Genomic DNA, 17,471 nt, shown 5'->3' on the forward strand with positions numbered 1-17,471 from the left:
TAGTTCTAAATAAATAATCTATACATAGTTAATGAACTTTTAAGAAAAATACATAATTTAACTTGTGCAGCGGATGGAGCTGCTCCTCTCTTAATTAGGGATTAGGGGTTCGAACATGGATATGGAAAAAAATCTTTGGAGGAAGCGCTCCCCCCGAATAGGCGCGATACAGTGCGAATTATCTGTATTAATTGGGCTCAAATGCGAATATCAAGCACCAATCAGAAAATCAAAGAACGTGAAAAATGAGGTAGGAGGTTCGATAGTTTTTGAAAAGTAGACTTTAAAAACAAAAAACAAAAAAATTGACTTAAATAAATAAGATTAGGACCTAAAAGTAATTAATTAAAAAGTTTTAAAAAAAATTGAAAATTATTGTGAGGACTACAAAAGTCCCCAGGTTCGATAGCTTTTGAAAAGTAGACTTTAAAAACAAAAAACAAAAAAATTGACTTAAATAAATAAAATTAGGACATAAAAGTAATTAATTAAAAAGTTTTTAAAAAATTGGGAAATTATTGTGAGGACTAAAAAAGTCCTCACATTTGCTCTGGATTAATTAGGCTCAAATGCGGATATCGAGCACCAATCAGAAAATCAAAGAACGTGAAAAATGAGATAGGAGGTTCGATAGCTTTTGAAAAGTAGACTTTAAAAACAAAAAGCAAAAAAAATGACTTAAATAAATAAGATTAGGACCTAAAAGTAATTAATTAAAAAGTTTTAAAAATATTTGAAAATTATTGTGAGGACTACAAAAGTCTCCAGGTTCGATAGCTTTTGAAAAATAGACTTTAAAAACAAAAAACAAAAAAATTGACTTAAATAAATAAAATTAGGACATAAAAGTAATTAATTAAATTTTTTTTAAAAAATTGGGAAATTATTGTGAGGACTACAAAAGTCCTCACATTTGCTCTTATATAATATAGTAATTTCATGATAATGATTCGATGTCAAATCAACATAAGGGAATTCATTTATTGAAATTACCAGCCAAAACAGAATTCATCTTCAATTTATTTGACTAGCGCGAAACAAACGCGTGTTTTATAGAACGATCGTAGTAATTTTTTAATCATATATATATATATATATATAAGCAGGCAAATAGCCTGCTGATATGGCATCATAAAAACACAGAATTTGTATTTATCTATTTTTACAGATTTTTGATGAAAAAAAACAAATTCCCCGCATAAAAACTAAACAACGGCAAATTCACACACCGCTTCGCCCATTGCACCCCAACAACTGCGGCCAGGGAAAAAAACCACCCTTATTTCACCGTCATTTTCTTTGCACCCCTTCCCTAATTTCTCTTAATCAGCCTTCTAGTATTTGTTGGGTCTATCCCATAATTTGAGGAAGGAAACATCTCCTTCATTTTAAGGAAGAAAACATTTCCCTTGTTTTGAGGAAGAAAACATATTCCTTGTTTTAAGGAAGAAAACATCTTCCTTGTATTTGGCAAATTGTCAAATGCTTGCTTGAGTCACAAATGACATCAATAGGTTCATTTCATCCCTATAAATAGGGAAGCCTTCTATCATTTGTAGCATCACCAAGAGCAAGAGAGAAAAACAGTAAGGAAAACACTTGAGTAAAATATAGGTATTAAGTTTAGGATTGGTTTTTTGTAATAGTTGAGTGTGAGAGTTGCTCCTCCTATTGTAATTCTGTTCCGGTTATGAATAGAAGACTTTTCCAATCCTAACAAGTGGTATCAAGAGCTTGGTTAATCTTCCAGGCCAATCTTTTAAAGTTTCATAAAATTTTTAGTCAAAAATTTTTTGTCCCAAAATTGTGCTCTGAGTATACCATTAGAAAGATCTCATTCCGAGGATTCCGAATATATATTTTTCGGAATTTTTCAACCACCGGAAGGCCTCCAAAAGTCCAGTCAAAGTTTCTCTGTCCACCATCGCCGCCGCCGCTCCGCCACCTTCCGGCCACCAGCTCGCCGGAGAAGACGACCGGAGAAACCCGATACGACCAACCCGAGAACCAGATCTAGTCAAAGTCCAATTGCCACATCATCCTTTTGTTGACTTTTTCAACCAGCCAGTGGTTAAACCGGCCCGGTTCGGTTTGAATTAGTGCAGCCCGGTTCACTCTGTTTTTGTCCGGTTTTCAGATTGGTCAGATCGATTCCCTAGGTTTTCGACCATTCCGGATTCAACCGTGAGTCCCGTTTTGCCTGATTCTGCTTCCACAGTCCAGTACAAGCAGATTAGGTGCACTTTATCATGGAGAAATCATCATCGGATACCTTGATTCCGCTAACATCCTCAAATTATAACATGTGGAAACCTCGTATGGAGGACTTGTTAAATTTGAAGGATTTAGTCGAGCCGCTCGAAAATAAAGGTGCCAAACCCGACAAGAAGACAGACGAAGAATGGGCAAGAATGAATAGGAAAACGGTCGCACAAATTCGACAGTGGATTGACCATAGTGTATTCCATCATGTCGCGCAGGAAACGAGTGCTTACAATCTTTGGGAAAAGCTTGGGAGCATGTACCAAGCAAAAACGGCTTGAAATAAAACATTGTTGATGAGGCGATTGGTAAATCACAAGCTACGTAGCGGTACCTCTGTCACAGAACACACAAGTCAGTTCCAAGATCTCGTGAACCAGCTAAGTGCAGCCGAATAGGTTCTCAAAGATGAGGAGCAAGCAATCTTGCTCCTAAGTTCTCTACCTGATAGCTGGGAGACTCTTGTCGTCACTCTCAGTAATTCCGCCCCCAATGGTGAGGTGACCATGCAGATGGTCACGGACGCCTTAATAAACGAGGAATCGCGAAGAAAAGAAGCCGGGGTAGATCAATCATATGCCCTTGTTTCTGAAAATAGTGGACGCAACGGAGGTAGAAGCGGAGGTAGAGGAAGAGGCCGAGGCAAAAGTAGGGGTCGAGGTCAAAGTAGAGGAAGATCTCAAGTTCGAGGGAGATCACGAGAGCGGGGAAATTCCGTCGATACCAACACTTGGTTCGAGGGATATTGTAACTATTGTGGCAACTATGGACACAAGAAGGTGGAGTGTCGAAAGCTTAAACGGAAGCAGCCTCAAACTAACCAGAGTTCGAGCAAGGAAGATGGTGAGACCATGGTCACCGTGTCACCAAACATTGCGCTTGTTACATGCGGAGAGGAAGCATGCCTACACGTGGGCACAAATGATATTGAGTGGGTGATTGATACTGTTGCATCATTCCATGCCACTCCACACCGGGATTTGTTCAGTACTTATAAATCTGGAGACCACGGCGTTGTGAAGATGGGCAACGCCAATTTCTCGAGCATTGTTGGCATTGGTGATGTGCACATAAAAACCAGCAATAGAAGCTCACTTGTGTTAAAAGAGGTTCGTCATGTTCCGGATCTGAGATTGAATCTAATCTCAGGAGTAGCTCTGGATCGACAGGGGTATGGAAATCTGTTCAAGGATGGTACGTGGAAGCTGTCCAAAGGCTCTATGGTTATTGCTAGAGGACATATTTGTGGTACTCTTTACAAAACCAATGTAAAGTTGTATCGACCGAGTCTCAATGCAGTTGAAGAAGAGACATCGTCAAACTTGTGGCACGGACGATTGGGCCACATGAGTCTGAAGGGATTGACGACTCTTGCAAAGAAAGAAGTCATCTCAATAGATAAAGACATAACTTTGGATCCCTGTGATCACTGTTTATTCGGGAAACAACATAGAGTTTCTTTCAGTTCCACCAGAAAGAATAGTTCCGAGTTGCTGAGCCTTGTCCACTCTGACGTGTGTGGACCCATTGAAGAAGAATCTCTTGGTGGTAGCAAATTCTTCGTGACATTCATCGACGAAGCATCACAGAAGGTTTGGGCTTATTGTCTCAAATCGAAGGATCAAGTATTCGGTCTTTTCAAGACATTCCATGCTATGGTAGAAAGGGAGACTGGAAAGAAGCTGAAATGCCTCTGATCCGACAATGGAGGCGAGTATACTTCCCGGGAGTTTTTTGCATATTGTGCTGAACATGGGATCAGACATGAGAAAACGGTGCCACGAACACCACAACATAACGGTATAGCTGAAAGAATGAACCGCACTATTGTTGAGAAAGTCCGATGCATGCTCAGTATGGCTAAACTGCCAAAGCCATTCTGGGGCGAAGCTGTTCTGACAGCTTGTTATCTTATAAACAGGTCACCTTCAGTCCCATTGAACTTTGAAGTTCCAGAAAAGATATGGTCTGGGAAATATATTTCATATTCTCACTTGAAAGTGTTCAGGTGCAAGGCATTTGTGCATGTATCCAAGGAGTTGAGGCAGAAGCTTGATCTCAGATCAACTCCGTGTATCTTTATCGGCTATGGAGATCAAGAGTTCGGATACAGGCCGTGGGATCCCGAAATGAAAAAAAGTGATTCGAAGTAGAGACGTCGTGTTCCATGAAAACCAGTTTCATGAGTGTGCTCCAACAGTCAACAAGCAACGAAGTTAACATGCTCCAGATGATGTCCCTGAATCACCACACATTCCTCTCAACAACGAGGAACTTCATGATAATGTCCATGATGAACAAGAAAACATTGATCCGTCAGATGTTGATGATGATCAAAACGAAGAAATTCTTGAGCAGGGGGAGCCTTCACCCCAAGACGCAGCTGGAAATAATCAAGTTCGACGTTCTGCACGAGGGTTAATCCCTCAAAGGTCATACTCGCCAACAGAATGAATCCTTCTTACCAGCGAAGGGGAGCCAGAGAGCTTTCAAGAAGCTTAATCTCGTCGTGAAAAATCCAATTGGCGACAGGCCATGGAGGAAGAAATGAATTCTTTACAAAATAATCAAACATATGAGTTGGTGAAACTTCCTCCGGGAAAGAAGGCCTTGAAGAACAAATGGGTCTTCAAGCTCAAGAAAGATGCTAGCGGAAATATCGTAAAGTACAAGGCAAGGCTCGTAGTCAAAGGTTTCCAACAGAAGGAAGGAATCTACTTTGATGAGATTTTTTCGCCGGTTGTGAAGATGATGTCTATCCGAGTGGTTCTCGGATTGGTGGAAAGTATGGATCTTGAACTTGAGCAGATGGACGTGAAAACAGCTTTTCTGCATGGTGATTTGGAGGAAGAAATATACATGGAGCAGCCCGATGGTTTCTGAATCCCAAAGAAAAAGCATCTCGTTTGCAAGTTAAGGAAGAGTCTCTACGGTCTCAAACAAGCCCCAAGGCAATGATACAAAAAGTTCGACTCATTCATGCTGAAACATCAATACAAAAGAACAACTACAAATCATTGTGTGTACTTGAAGAAGTTCCGCGATGGAAAATTTATCATCCTTCTGCTCTATGTGGATGATATGCTGATAGTAGGCCAGGATGCAACTATGATCAACAACTTGAAGAAATATTTGTCTAAGTTCTTTGATATGAAAGACTTAGGCCCTGCACAACATATCTTGGGCATGAAAATCATTCGTGATCGAAAGGCAAATAAGTTGTTCTTGTGACAAGAGGAATACGTTGAACGCGTGATCAAAAGGTTCAACATGAAAACTACCAAGCCTGTTGGTACTCCACTAGCAAATCACTTCAAGTTGAGCAAGGAAAGTTGTCCTTCTTCCGAAGAAGAAAAGAAGAAGATGAAAGCAGTGCCCTACTCTTCAGCAGTTAGAAGTTTGATGTATGCAATGGTGTGCACAAGGCCAGACATTGCTCATGCTGTCGGTGTTGTGAGCAGATACTTATCAAATCCAGGAAGAAAACATTGGGAAGTTGTCAAGTGGATACTACGGTACCTGAAGGGTACATCCAGACTATGTTTGTGCTATGGGGGAGCTAAGCCGATTTTGGAAGGTTACACTGATGCTGATATGGCAGGAGATTATGATAGCAGGAAATCAACTTCGAGTTATATATTCACATTTGCAGGGGGAGCTGTGTCATGGCAATCCAAGTTACAAAAGTGTGTAGCACTATCAACCACAGAAGTCGAATACATTGCCGCAGTTGAAGCTGGGAAGGAGCTTATGTGGCTGAAACGTTTCCTTCAAGAACTGGGTTTCAGACAAGAAGAATACACAATTCATTGTGATAGTCAAAGCGCTATGGATCTCAGCAAAAACTCGAGGTACCACTCACGCACAAAACATATTGACGTTCGATATCACTAGCTCAGAGAAGCAGTCGAGCAACATGAACTGAAGCTCTCCAAGATCAACACAAACGACAACCTTGCAGACATGCTGACCAAGGTGGTATCGAGAGACAAGTTCGAATTGTGCAAAGAACTTGTCGGCATACACTCAAACTAAAAGCCAGTGTACTCTCCTTCAAGTGTATGGGACTGGAGGGGGAGATTTGTTGGGTCCATCCCATAATTTGAGGAAGGAAACATCTCCCTCATTTTAAGGAAGAAAACATTTTCCTTGTTTTGAGGAAGAAAATATCTTCCTTGTATTTGGCAAATTGTCAAGTGCTTGCTTGAGTCACAAATGACATCAATAGGTTCATTTCATCCCTATAAATAGGGAAACCTTCTATCATTTGTAGCATCATCAAGAGCAAGAGAGAAAAACAGTAAGGAAAATACTTGAGTGAGATATAAGTATTCAGTTGAGGATTGGTTTTTAATAGTTGAGTGTGAGAGTTGCTCCTCCTATTGTAATTCTGTTCTGGTTATGAATAGAAGACTTTTCCAATCCTAACAGTATTACTCCCAAGAACAAACTTTTCCCAACGGATCTGAACCCCAAAACATAAAAATGGAGTCTTGAAAAAACCTACACTATATGGAATTCCTTTGCTCTGTATTGTATTTCTGGCGCCGGAAAAATGGAACTTGCAAAGCAAAGGACACAGTGGAGGCGTCGAATGTTTCGGCAAAATTAAAGCCAAAGGGCAGTAGTAGCAGCGGCGTCGGGTGCCGTTTATTGACAGAACCAAGCGAAAAAGGAAATAGATAAATGAGTTCAAAGAATAAGAGGAAATCATTCTTACCGTACCAGCAAGATCTGGTAGATTTTTTCGCAAATGCATGCCACAGATTTCCCTCCTTTCTAGCAAACGTTAATACTCCATTTTTACAAAATTTAATTATGTGTACGTGAATATCTTATATGAAGAATATCTTAATTGTCTCTACGTATCTCAAAGAGTGCAACATTTTCAATACTGACATAGTGATGGAAGGGAAATGGAATTAAAGTAAACTAAATCTGGTGCATTCCCATTTAGTAGTTCTTTCTCCACTTGTAATGCCTGCTATTTTGAGGCTAGAATTTAAAAACAGCAGTGTCTACCCCTTATCTATTCTTTTGAATAGGAAGATCTGAATGTACAGTTTGATTTTGTCGTTATCAGAGTTTTTTTTTCCTGTTCTCTATAATGATGAATCTTGGCACTAAATGAATTATTTAGTACTTCCTCCGTCCCAAAAAGATTGTCCTCTTTTGACTTGGCATAAAGTTTAAGAAATAAAAAAAGATTTTTGAAATGTGTGGTTCAAAACAAGCCTTAGATATTTGTGTGGTTGTAAATTATCTCATAAAGTTAAATTATTTCTAAATATAGAAAGGTGACAATCTTTTTGGGACAGACTAAAAAGGAAAGGAGGAAAATCTTTTTGGGCAGAGGGAATAGTATTTTCAAATTCCAAAGATAAAAGAGACTGGAGTTCTTATGTTTTTATGTGCAGTAGTTTAGATCATAAAAGATCTGTTTAAATTGAATTACTTGGATCATAAGAGATGCGTCGAGTGACATTTATCAAGTTTAACGATTGAAGTTGCTTTGACATGCAGTTCTGTTGATTTCCATATGATTATGTTATGTTTTCTATTTTCTTTAGCTGAGGGAAGAATCACAGTTTAGCATTGGCGGCCAACATATCCCCTTTGGTCATCACCACAAGTAACTCATCTTTCTTTGCTCATCTTTCATCACTATTGCTGAAAATGAAGTTTAGGAATGGGCTGCCATGCAGAAGTTGAATTTTTCCTGAAGTTAGAAGGGGAACAAGAGGCTGAAACCTATTCTAACTAATATATTGGACTAGGTGTTGGACTTAGTTCTTTTAGTAGTTTCACTTTTTGGTTTTAGAATGCTTGCATCTGTTTGTGTTTACATTTTAAGTGGTTGTAGGCTTAGGTTTGCTCATGTACTGTACTTCGTCCGATTTCTTTTGTTACATATGTTTTGATGACCGAATCAATCATGCAACCTTGTCTTATCTTGGCTTTATGAAGGTTGTTTGGATCGTACTAGGTTGACTGTGCAAAACCCATCAGAAACATGTACTGCTATATTTCTTTAGTGTATAACAGAAAATGATCTCAGATCATCGTGGTTAATTTGTAAACACATAAGATCAATAAGTTTGTCTTGCACACCAACTATCCTAAGCATGCCGATTTAAATTATACATGAAATACAATTTTTTATTCCATTCTTCTATTGTGAGTTTATTTTCAAGATCGAAAGCCCTATTTTGTTATATCGATGTAAAAGAATTGGATATTTGTTTTAATACTTTTTGCAACATTTTGTCTATAGTTGAAGGGTCGTATCATCAGGATGTAAAACTCCTCTAAAGTCACTATTACAGCCAGCACAAAATGGGAACAAGTTAAGGTGAATCCTACATATGTTTGATTTGTAGTTGTTCTATTTGTTTATTGGTTGTTATCAATTTGGGATTTCTTACTAATTGTGCTCTAAATAGTTATCCTAGTCACCAAAATGGACCCAAGGATGCATATGTTTATGCAATCCATTCAAGTTATGGGATCTATTCATTCAGGGCAAACGACTCTTGGACATCAGGATCTGCATTTGTCTTTGAAGTAGGAAGTGAAAACGTAGCAGGTATTTTATTTTCTGATAATTAAAGTGTTTTGTGTCGTTCGTGGTTAGACCTTTTAAATTTACCATGCCGACATGTTTCACAGAAAATCCTCTTTGCTTGAAGTGGATAGAGAATGGGGAAGTCGTAGAGGGACTGCTCTTTATATTATTAATATTAGTATATAAATATTAATAATATATACTTTAATATTTTTCAGATTTGGTGCATTAATGGCAGTGCAAAGACAATGGTGTCAAAAGAAGACATAGATATTATGGAGAAGAGTGACATTTATATACTGCAGATACTTTCCACTCTCATGAGAGGAAAGTAGATTATGTTTATGCTGTAGATTTGCAATTCAGGATTCTCGCATCTTTTTATTTATTTAGATAGGTTATTTATGAGACAAATTAGCTAGTGAGCAACAACAGAAAAAGTGTTTTGTTGTGATTTACTATATTTTTAGAAGCTCTTTTAGTCGACGTTATTAATTTATAATACCTTCAAGTTACTTAACAGGAGATTTGATTAGCTTAGAGTTTAAACATGTTTTTATAGATGATGTTTTTATAGATGAAAATTAGTTCAAGTGTTTTTCATGTTTCTTCGTTTTGTTATATAGACTAATTTATATTACATGATCACCTAAACAAGCTCACTAAGATATTTTTTTACCGCGCGAATCGCGGGTGTATTTACTAGTTTAACTTACAAATATAAAATGGATTGATTAAGTTAAATTCTGAGATTAAATTCATCACTTCTACACAAAAATAGAAGGAAAATTGGACCCTTGATCAAACTCGGAACTAGAATAACAAAGGAGACCCTATGATCTCAAGTATTAGCAAAGTTGCCACTTCCTTTGCTTGATGCATATGTTTCACATTAAATCTTATTTATCATTAAAATTACGGAAAAGGGCCAAAATTACCCCTGAATTTTGAGAAATAGTTTATTTATACCCTTCGTTATACTATTGAGTCAATTATGCCTTTACCGTTATATTATTGGGTTAATTATGCCCTTACCCTTATACTATGGTCCAAATTTACCCCTAATCTAAACGGATTGCCACGTGTCCTAATCCTAGACTCTCAACCCATTTCGCCCCAATAATTTCATCCGGATCAAATAATCCTCCGGATCCGACCCAGATGAAATTATTTCACCAACCGTGAATTGACTCGCCCATTCTAATGGCCCTCAATTTGCTGCAGGCTTTGAGTACACTTACCACCGATTGCCCATCTGGCGTTATCCCAAAATCAATCATTCGTTGAAAAAACTGGAGAGCAACCATTGTTTCCTCCTCACTTTGGGCATTCCAAATTCAGCATAGAAGTTGAGGAGCGAGTTTTGGATGGAAGTTATACTTGAATACCCAGCACGAATTGTAGAACCATGAATTGCCTGTCCAATCTCAAAAGCTCTAAGATTGCGACAAGTCTGAATGAAAATCACTAAGGTGGAGATGCTGGGTTCAAAACCTGTGGCCTAAGCTTGAGAAAAGAACCATAATCCTCACCGAGAAGCAGAAGCAGTAGCTCTCTCTAAGTGTCCATGAACAATTACGTTCCAGAAAACTGAATCAGCCCATGCAGTTAAAAACAAGTACCGCAGCACCCAAAAACGGAAATTATTTCATCCGGGTCGGATCCGGAGAATTATTTGATCCGGATGAAATTATTGTGGGGAAATGGGTTGGGAGTCTAGGATTAGGACACGTGGCAGTCCGTTTAGATTAGGGGTAAATTTAGATCATAATATAAGGGTAAGGGCATAATTAACCCAATAGTATAACGGTAAGGGCATAATTGACCCAATAGTATAACGAAGGGTATGAATAAACTATTTCTCAAAGTTCAGAGGTAATTTTGGCCCTTTTCCGTTAAAATTACGTTTAGGGTAAATTTACTTGAAAAGTAATTTGTTCGATTAACATAGCTCCTCGAAAATAAGTAAATTACTAGAAATCTCTCTCTCTTTTTTAATTCGTATATGTCATGATTTACAATTTACAATAAAGGAAATAATGGTTGTCTTTAAGTCTCTTGTTTGCCTACATTATATTGTACAATTATGTTTTTACCTATAAAAAAGCAGATAAGCAAGATAAACCTGCGCTTAAAATAATGCTTATAAAACTTAAATATTGATATTTTCTACTAAGTATTTACCCACTTTGGTGGTGGTGTGTGTGTGAGTGGTGGGGGAGGGGGGAGGGGTTAATAAAGCACGAACTGATTATAGTTGTTTGAGTCAAAATTCGTATTTTATCCAAATAGTTAAATTTGTTTTAAGGTTAACCACAGTTGATAGCAATTTGATAAAAAATAATTATTTCGAACAAGCAAAAGGAAAATTTAACAAGTAACTAATTGAATAAAGACAAAGAGAAGAACTTATTCTCTTTCTGATGAACGGTTGAATCTCACCCTTCCACGAGCGTAGATTTTCGTACTACTTAGAATTAAACTTAATAAAAAATGAGAGAAATGAGCAAGAAAAGTAAGTAAACTTCTATCTCAAGTGTAATTCTTCAGTAAAAATTGGATGAGTGAACAAGAAATGTAAGAAAATAAGTATTTCTAGTGTCTTTTTCTGGAGTGTATTCGATGTCTAGATATACAAGTGAAAGTATTATTTATAGGTCTTCAGAGGTGTCTTCCTGTTATGTGTAACGGCTGTCATGAACTCCTGAATTAATGATTTGCATTAAATTTCTTGATTCTCGTCATCAGTAACCGTTCTTCCGTTATAACATTAACTCATATTTAATGTGTGATCCCATATATCTTGTTTTTGTGTTCCTGATATCGTGTGATTTGTAGCCTTCCCATGGATACTATTTTCGACATCACTGTCATCCCAAGATTAACATTCTAGGTGTCGCACTACGCTTCCACTTCTTCGGCGTTGCCTTGAACTTCTACTTCTTTGGCGCTGCCTTGAACTTCTACTTCTTCGGCGTTGTCTTGAACTTCTACTTCTTCGACATTGCTTGGTGACATTTGTTGCCTTTTCATGGGTCCACGTGGTTAGCAAAAACGATTCAAAATTTAACCCACACAATAGTCTACATTGATTTAACAAAAAATGTTACTTACGTATCAATTGCCCTTAAACAGTTAGATAAATGATTTAGGAATTGAGTTGGCTAAAGAAAACGGTCTTTTGTACGAATAATAGGCAAAAAAAAAAAAAAAAAGGAAAATAGAGCACTTCACATTAATACCAAATATAGAGAAGAGAGAGCGAGAGAGAGAGACGTGAATGTGGTAATTAAGCAAAATAGTACAGTAACGGATAATTAATTGATTACTATAAATAAATTGTGTAAAAAGGTATGGTAATTAAATAAAATAATGGATAATTAATTCAGTACTACTATAAATAAATTGTGTAAAAAGGTAAGGTAGTTAAGTAAAATAATGGATAATTAATTGAGTACTACAAATATATTCGGTAAAAAGGGTTGCTAGTCGTCTAGTAGTACGTTTGAAACCTGCATTGGAGCGCCAAGAGAAGCTTCATTTTCTTACGGTAAAAATGTTTTTTTTGTTTTTTTCTTCTAATTATTTGTTTGAAAATCCAGTTTTTGCATGCAAGCTTTCACTGAATAACTTCATCTTTGATTTAAATTGTAATGTGGTACCACGTTCTGTTGTAACTCTTTCATTCAACTTTTCTGGGGAATCCTTTACAAGTTTACACAAAAGCATCGTGTTTTGCTCTGTTTGAATAGTTGTTGATATTTTTCTCTAAAGATCGTTTTTTTTTTTTCCACTTCTTTATAGAGATAATTGTAAAGAAATTTATATCTACATATTTGTGTATGCATGTGGATGAATCTGAGTGTTGGATTGGCTTTGAGGTTCAGCTTGATTTGTTTTAGTTTTTTTGTTAGTGAATTTCAACTTGCATTTCAAAGTTGTTCTGGCATTTCATTGTGTTTTGGTGATTATGCTTAAGGTGGATAGTGATTTCTCAGTGTCCATCTCTATTTGATAATTCTAAATATAAGCTATACTTCATTTTAGTTGAAGTAAATGGTATTTTAAGTTTCAGGGATAGTGTGTATTTGATCCCTGTAAGCAGGTAACTTTGGCTCAAACTCTGTATTTGTGTTAAAAAATTCATTTAATATGTACAAGTAATCAATTTAGAACTCAGTATGCAAAAGTAATTGTGATTCAGAACTCATAAACAAAATCCCGGCTCTGCCTCTGCAGGATTTGGTTTTTGAAATTAGCCAACCTATATCAATTAAAAATTGATGTTGGAGCATGCATTTGTATCCATATGTGAGATTTTGTACTGATGTATACCTTTTCTATTCCTTTAATTTGTAGATTTGTTATGTACTTGGACGCGTCGTTACACAGGAATTGAATCTTGACAGGTCGTCTCTTGCATATATGGTTGGATTCTTCACATCTCTGATTGCACATTAAGCAGAATTTGGTGCTGAAAGATTTTTTTAGTCTATTGAGTGCCATGTCAAAGGCAGTGGCATCGGGATTCTTGATTTTATCGTTCCTTGTTTCTGTATCGGAAGCTAATAGTGGCTTTATTCAATGTAACTGTGATGGTGATGAGAGAGACTGGAGCATGGAGAGAATTTTAACGTACCAGAGAATCAGTGATCTCTTTATTGCAGTAGCCTATTTTTCGATCCCAATTGAGATCATTTACTTTGTCAGCTGTTCTAACTTTCCCTTCAAACGTGTTCTCTTTCAAATGGGAGCATTCATTATACTCTGTGGGTTAACTCATTTTCTCAGTTTCATGGCTCTCACTCGCCAACCCACATTACAGCTTGTACATGCCAATCTTGTTTTCAAAATATTAACTGCAGTGGTCTCCATTGTCACCGCTTGTACCCTCCCCAGCGACATTAGTTCACTTCTCAAAGTAAGGGTAAGGGAATTTATGCTGAAAAAAACAGACTCGGGATCTTGATTGAGAAGTTGGAAAAACAAAGCAGAAAAAGGAAGCTGGAATGCATGTTCGGATGCTTACACAAGAGATACAAAAGTCACTTGATCGTCATACAATAGTATACACAACCCTTATTGAGCTATCCAAGATATTGGATTTGCAGAACTGTGTTATATGGATGCCCAACGAGAACAAAACAGAGATGAATCTGACTCATGAGCTTAGAGGGAGGAATATTTCCTGTATGTATAATTTGCCTATCCCAACCACTGATCCAGATGTAAAAGAAATCAAGGGGTGTAATGTCATAAAGATACTTGACGTAGGGTCTGCACTTGCTGCTGCGAGTAGTGGAGAAGAAAATTATGAGCCGGAAACTGTTGCTGCTATTAGGATGCCGATGCTGAGGTTGTCGAATTTCAAAGGTGGGACTCCTCCCGAGCTTGTCCTTCAATGTTACCCGATCCTGGTTTTGGTTCTTCCTAGTGGAAAAGTTAGATCTTGGAGTAACTAGGAAATTGAGATAGTCAGGGTTGTAGCTGATCAGGTTGCCGTGGCTCTGTCCCATGCTGCAGTGCTTGAAGAATCTCAGCATATGAGTGACACATTGATAGAACAGAATCAAGCTCTGCAGCAAGCGAGACAGGATGCTCTTAGTGCAAGTCAAGCAAGGAATGCATTTCAGATTGTCATGAGCCATGGATTGAGAAGACCGATGCACTCGATTTTAGGTCTACTCTCCATGTTACAGGACGATAAGTTAAGTAATGAGCAACAGCTTCTTGTTAATACGATGGTTAAAACCAGCAAAGTCATGGCCGCAATAATGGATGAGGTGATGGATACATCAGAAAATGACCCATTGGAGATGAGGCATTTTTAGCTACATGCTTTGATAAGAGAAGCTGCTTGTCTTGCCAAGTGCTTGTGTACATTTAAGGGTTGTAATATTGGAATTGAGGTTGACAGGTCTTTGTCTAATCATGTTATGGGTGATGAAAGAAGAGTCTTTCAAGTTATACTTCATATGGTTGGAAATCTCTTGAAGGGCATCGGTGGCGGGTATCTCACCTTTAGAGTTCTCCCAGAAACAATGAGACCAAACTCATCAAATGACGGTATCTATATCAGGTTTGAAATTTGCACAAGCTTTAATCGATCTCAGTCAGAATGCATAACATTGTTATTACCACATTGCACTCAAAGATACTACAGTAACGAGGTTAAAGAGAGCTTGAGCTTTACTGTTTGCAGAAAGCTGGTTCAGGTATGTCTATTGTATTTTTTGTTTATCGCTTTGCTAATTGGGGTTCAAAGTAACTTCCTTTCTGGTTTGCATAATGAAAAACAGTTGATGCAAGGAGACATCTGGATAGTCCCAAATCCCGAAGGTTTTGATAAAAAGCATGGCTGTTGTTCTTTGGTTTCAAATCCTTTCATCTAGTGCCATAAGCAAACCTGAGTACGGGGAATCTCCTGATTACTCTCTTCTTCGCGATGCCAAAGTTCTATTAGCAGACTGTAATGATGTGAATAGAGCCGTAACAAGGAAAATGCTTGAGAAGTTGGGATGCATAGTTGCTGTAGTTTCATCTGGATATGATTGCCTCGGTGCTCTTGGCGCTGCTGTGTCTGGTGCTCTTGGCGCTGCTGTGTCCTCGTTCCAAATTGTTCTTTTGGATCTTCACCTACCTGATTTGGATGGCATTGAAGTTACCATGAGAATTCAAAAGTTTCGAAGCAGGAGTTGGCCTTTGATCATTGGGTTGGCTGCAACTGCTGATGAAAATGTCAGTGCAAAATGCCTCCAGATTGGAATGAATGGAATTATCCGCAAACCAGTGCTCTTACCAGCACTTGCTCATGAGCTTCCGAAGGCTCTGCTGCAGGCAAGTAGATAATGTTAACTTACCATTATCTACTTGGCTTGGTAACTATAAGGCGGAGATCTTCTAAGCGATTTAATGCTAGGTGTGGAAATAAACCGTACAAGTTCCTGCATACTGATTTTACATACATCCGTCAGGAGTCAAAATGGTGTCGAAACATTTTTTCTTTAGTCTTTTATTTTCACATAAATCTTTAAGCTCTACAAATTGTTGTTGCATCTTGTCGGCATCTTCTCATTCAGTCAGATTGAACTTAGCAACTTGGTACATAATTAACTTAGCAACTTGGTACATAATTAGCATATTCTTAAAGCTGAAGTGCAAAGTTATTAAATAACTTGTGAGTAGCTATATGCCTATATTTCATAGTACGACAGGTTTCATGCTATAAAATTCGCTTTACTAGAAATATGACACCGATTGAAATTTTCCGGAAAGGTATTGTCATATAGGGTGATTTTAACGCAGAAATGCATCAATTTTCGTCCAAATATACACCAAATGCATCAGTAATTCAGTATCATGAAGCTACATCATAGTTTTTAAAGGTGTATTTTAGTTTCAAAACTTTGTCGGGTATTCCTGTCATTATTGTTAGGCCAACATTATAGGTAAATACTTTGATCCTTTTTCAGCGGAATGAGTTTATCTTTGTAATATACAAAGACTATCAAATAAAATCTGCAAAATTTCCCATTTATAAAAACCTTTGGCTTGTTAGAGGTGGATTCAGACAATTGGACCTTGATGACTGCGTATATTTTAGAATGTTGTGGTCATAACCCTTCGTAAAAAGTAGATTAATATTCATTTTGATCAAGACAATGCACACCATTATTCAAGTTACTTAATTTCCCTTTGATTTGATCTTCACTTATATGGTAGGGTGTTCGGGAGGCCTTAACTCCAATTCGTGACTGGCGTTTCCAGAGGCGGATGGAGCACTATAACTAAGGGTTCAAATTGAACCCCAAACTTTCGATGCGGTGTACAAATATATGTATAAAAATTTACTAAATTTACACTAAATAGTAGATATGAAACCATAACCTTAGAAATAGAATGGTTCAATGCTAAAAAATTTAGAAGGTTGAACCCGTAGAGTTTAAATCCTAGATCCGCCTCTGGGCGTTTCATATATGTTATTACATTATAAGAAGAGGAAACTGTCTGCATTGATGAAACTCAATGGAAGACTGCTAAATAATTGTCTAATTACAGTTTCAGGCAACACGCATGGACCTTGTTAGCTTGGTCCTTAGGTCATCGATAAAGTAGTCAATTACTACGTTATTATTGTGTTGTCACTAAAGTTATAATTGTGTTGGTGAAATTCAAAGTGGTTGTGTGTTAAGCAAAAATGTTTCAACCCCCTATTGCAGCTTGGTTCAATAATGTGATTTATATGGGTTAACATTCTTATTATGCCTACTTTTTAAGTTCTGTTTTGTAGCTACTCAAGATATATTGAAGCAGAGCAATGAACAGATAGCATTCAATATTCCAGTGAGCCAACCTACATTGGAGCTAAGCTTCAGATATCTTAGATTTTCTGCAGACAATTTAATTTTGTTTATTTGCAAGTAAATCTTTATAGTATTGCTCCTAACTTACAAACAAGGCCCTAAAGGTGTATGGACTTGACTTGATATGCTCATTCATGCATTCAAATCCAGTAAATTTATAGCCCAAAGTGTGGCAACCCTGCCACTTTGATTGTGTAAAAACTTACGGCCGCGCCAACAGCGGCGGATCCAGAATTTTCATTCAGAGTGTTCGGAAAAAAAAAAAAACTAAATATACACTG

The 17,471-nt window shown here is 37.4% G+C and overlaps 1 pseudogene; it reads left to right on the forward strand.

The window, feature by feature from the left end:
- The first annotated feature begins 13,331 nt into the window (after window positions 1-13,331).
- LOC132609434 (ethylene receptor 2-like) lies at window positions 13,332-15,676 on the forward strand (annotated as a pseudogene).
- Window positions 15,677-17,471: the final 1,795 nt, after the last annotated feature.

This window comes from Lycium barbarum, chromosome 9, assembly GCF_019175385.1.
Source record: "Lycium barbarum isolate Lr01 chromosome 9, ASM1917538v2, whole genome shotgun sequence".
In the NCBI taxonomy this organism is placed as follows: Eukaryota; Viridiplantae; Streptophyta; class Magnoliopsida; order Solanales; family Solanaceae; genus Lycium; species Lycium barbarum.